This window comes from Rattus norvegicus, chromosome X (genome assembly GCF_036323735.1).
Source record: "Rattus norvegicus strain BN/NHsdMcwi chromosome X, GRCr8, whole genome shotgun sequence".
NCBI classification, from domain to species: domain Eukaryota; kingdom Metazoa; phylum Chordata; class Mammalia; order Rodentia; family Muridae; genus Rattus; species Rattus norvegicus.
This window is the reverse complement of record NC_086039.1, coordinates 131,781,637-131,785,961: the sequence shown is the minus strand read 5'-3', so window position 1 is coordinate 131,785,961 and position 4,325 is coordinate 131,781,637. Positions and strand designations below refer to the sequence as shown.

Genomic DNA, 4,325 nt, shown 5'->3' with positions numbered 1-4,325 from the left:
GTAATTTTGATATATAGTAAAATTGAATAGTGTCAGGACCCCCATATACCCATTAGCTTGTTCTAACCATTATCACTTCATAGTGAGCCTTGCTTAATTGACATTCCATTACCTATTCTTCACTAATTTATCACTAATTTTCATTCTAGACATTACAGTACGAAACCCCCTTTTTGTAAAATCTTGTAGTCAGGCAGAAGAACATGATGGCCCTGCATTGAATTATGGGTTGGGAAGTTCAGCCTCTGATTACTAAGAGATATGTGGAAAGTGTAATTTTTCTTGGCCCCAGTTTCTTTCTGTGTAGGCCCTCCACAATGACCACGCTATACATTAGAAACATCTCAGGATCTGTAGGAAATATGGAACATGTTGGGAGAGCAACCTTTCTTTAATAATAAAAAGAGAAGAGGACCGAAAAGATGGTTCACTGCTCCTTCACTGAGCAATAGCTGTCTGTGGTTCTAACACATGCAACATAATAGATAAAACGTATTTTGTTACTTTAGATATTATACTTATATTAAATCGTATTACTAGCCTAAGTCATGATCATTAGTAACCTAAAGATATTGTTTTTGCCCAAATCATTCCTTTAAAAAGCTATGCATATATGCATATATAAGTATGTGCTTCTTTTGCACATGAGTGCAGGTACTTGCACTGAGCTATCTTTCCAGGCCACACCCCAAAATTATTCTTTTAAAAAAAATGAAATTTTATTTTGATGAAAAACTCGAGTTTACAACCACTTTGTAAATGAAGAGCAAACAGTCCATTTTCCTATCCCATAATGCTTAAGAAAAAAGCATTAGTAAATAAATATATGAATGGATTAAAGAAAAGGCAGACTGGACAGTAAACGACCTCTTGATGGTCACCCTCCATGCCTGTGATTCACTCTAAAAGGGCTGCAGGCCTTTGGAGATGAGTGAACCAACAGCATAAGCATCAAATTTCATCTTAATTGTTTAAATAAACCCAAGATAAATATGTTTTTGCCTGTTGTGGGCCAACTATACATACTGTACTGAGGAGTACTCTGATAGAAGCATTTATGTTATGTTGTACATCACAGCTCTAAAATGACTTCAGCAGCTCCATTTAACAACCATCTATAAAGTGCAACTCTGTCACATTCTGCATCTTACCTGGGGCATGGTGAGGATCAATCCACACTGAAAGTACCCCAGCTGCCAAATTCCCATCACTTCTGAGAAGACCTAGCTATGTGAAAAAGAACTGTTGTAGTACAAAGAACCAATTTCCCACACCTCTTGGTAAACAGATACATTTATAGAACTGGAACCAGGATGCTAAAGTTGTACTTGTTAAAAAAAAATTCAGCTACCTTTGGTCTTTAAAAAAAGCCTACTGCAGTCTCCTAAATGTGTGCATCTCACGATGAAGAAAATCGGTCACAGAGTGCAGAATGAGGAGTATGACGTCGCTGTGAAGAGTAGCATGCTATGGTTTCAGGAACATTAGCATCACAGCATTGACTTCTGTGCACCAGGATCAAGGTCATTGTTGCTGAGGCGGGGTGGCTGGGAAGGCTATCCAGCTCATCCTCCTGGGGAGTAGGGTGCATGACTACCAGCTGGTCCTGGGCAATGTCTGCAGCAGGTGCTGCCAGGTTGGTGATAGATTTACTCTTTACACACCGAGAGTCGACATGCTGACTCTTTCCTTCCTCCTTCTCCCAGGACATCTGAATGAAGGGTCTTTGGACATAGTTGTAAATGACTTCTGGACGGCCCCCTGGCCTTTTCTTAACTTTTCCTTTGTTGCTAGGGTAGCCTTCTATTCCAAATCTAATCTTAAGACCCCTCTCTTTCAAAACTGCTTTGGCCACATTTCTGTTTTCAATGTACTTTGAGAATCTATATAATTTTGTGCTATGAATAACCTGTGAATACTCCTCTCCCATCTGTGGTGGATACTCCTCATCCCAATCAACCACATCATCGTCTGTAAGCACTACTATATGGCACTCTCGTTCTCCACCCTGGGCCCTTGCTACCATGAGAGGGAGGATCATTTCCTCCAGATAAAATTCAAATTCTCTACGTGCACCATCGTTTGATAATTCATTCATAAGGGCACCGAGATCTCTACATTTAATTGTGCTGTATTCCAAAGAAATACAAAGGTAATTGCATGCTTCTCTCAGTTCAGGAATAGATATGCCATCAGGACAACTGATAATTCCTGTCTTATAGTAATCCAAAATAGCTTGAAATACAGTAGAACCAATTCCCCTTGCCACCTCATATTCTCCCTTCTCATTGGGAGGTGAGAAATTGTATTCCCGGTCAGATCCAAACATTCTGCCCAACATTGTATTTGGATGTGCAGGAAAAATGGACAGGTCCTCAACAAATCTGGTGTTATCCACTATCAGGGTCACTCGCTCAGATGTCCTCACATTCTGAGCCCCTTCTTTTGCATTCTCATACACAAACACCATCTCCACAGATGTCTTTTTTTTTTTTAATTAACTTGAGTATTTCTTATATACATTTCGAGTGTTATTCCCTTTCCCGGTTTCCGGGCAAACATCCCCCTCCCCCCTCCCCTTCCTTATGGGTGTCCCCCTCCCAACCCTCCCCCCATTGCCGCCCTCCCCCATAGACTAGTTCACTGGGGGTTCAGTCTTAGCAGGACCCAGGGCTTCCCCTTCCACTGGTGCTCTTACTAGGATATTCATTGCTACCTATGGGGTCAGAGTCCAGGGTCAGTCCATGTATAGTCTTTAGGTAGTGGCTTAGTCCCTGGAAGCTCTGGTTGCTTGGCATTGTTGTACTTTTGGGGTCTCGAGCCCCTTCAAGCTCTTCCAGTTCTTTCTCTGATTCCTTCAATAGGGGACCTATTCTCAGTTCAGTGGTTTGCTGCTGGCATTCGCCTCTGTATTTGCTGTATTCTGGCTGTGTCTCTCAGGAGCGATGTCTTATAGCTACCATCTGAGCTTGACTGGCTGTTGTTCCTGCTACTGTTCCCATTTGGGGATGCTCTTGGAGGACAAAGACTGCTTGGACGAGACGAACTATGGTCTTTTTTAAGTTCAGTATGATGCTGCCTTGTTGGTGAAGTCACATTTCGAATGCAAGGAGTGAGCTGAGACTCAGCTCTCTCAAGAGATGAATCGTGATCTGTCACTTGATCTTCGTCTATCTCTTGATGTCTCATGTCCACCACTAGCACCATGCAGACTCATTTTGGTTTGGTCGACTCCTCCCTTAGCAACATGTGAGGCGCATCACAATAGGGCGCCCACTGCCTCACACTGTCTCTCTGGTGACCCAAAGATGACAGGAAAGGGGCGGGGCACTCACTGGGTTACTCTGCCTGGCCTGCCAGTTAATCATTAACCAGATCCCTCCAGTGCTAGGCGTGCCTCCCTCCAGCTGTGCCTACCAGAGCCGCCTTCCCGCCCCCAAACTATTCTTGTTTTGTTGTTTATAGTTTGATTTGTCTTCTTGGTTCATATGCTTTACTCTTTTGTCTTAGAAATCAGGATTACTTGTAGTGCATAATGCTTGAATCTTCTGTGTAATGACAGCATGGATTAAAAAAAGCAATTGCCTTAAATTCATATTGTATATTTTCTCTGAAATCTCACTTCCTCACATAGAGACTACCAAATTTCTTTTATTGGATATTTTTTTAAAATTACATTTCAAATGTTATCCCATTTCCTGGTTTCCCGTCCATAAACCCCCTATCTTATTCCCTCTCCCCCTTCTTCTATAAAGGTGCTCCCCCACCCAACCACCCGCCCCTTCCCACCTCCCTGCCCTGACATTCCCCTACACTGTGGGGTCCAGTCTTGGCAGAACCAAGGGCTTCTCCTACCATTGGTGCCCAACAAGACCATCCTCTGCTACATATGCAGCTGGAGCCATGGGTCATCTTTGGGTAGTCCCTGGGAGCCCTTGTCGGTTGGTATTGTTGTTCTTTTGAGGTTGCAAGCCTCTTCAGCTCCTTCAGTCCTTTCTCTAACTCCACGAATGGGAAACCCGTTCTCAGTTCAATGGTTTGCTGCTAGCATTCGCCTCTGTATTTGTCATGCTCTGGCTGAGCCTCTCAGGAGACAGCTATATCAGGCTCCTGTCAGCATGCACTTCTTTAACAAATTTGAAGGAACTCAGGAGTAAACCTTAGTGGAAAGAGTGCTATATCAGCCAAAAAAAAAAAAAGACACACTTTGTTAGAAGCAGAATCTTTCTATTCCAGACCTACTGAAGCACAATGTGCATTTTATTTTGTTTTATTTTTGTATTAAAATATGCTTACTATTAAAATATAAAACATAAATATATTAA

At 42.4% G+C, this 4,325-nt stretch overlaps 1 pseudogene; it reads right to left on the bottom strand.

Moving 5' to 3' along the window:
* Positions 1 to 1,490: 1,490 nt before the first annotated feature.
* Positions 1,491 to 3,250, bottom strand: Btbd10-ps1 (BTB domain containing 10, pseudogene 1; annotated as a pseudogene).
* Positions 3,251 to 4,325: the final 1,075 nt, after the last annotated feature.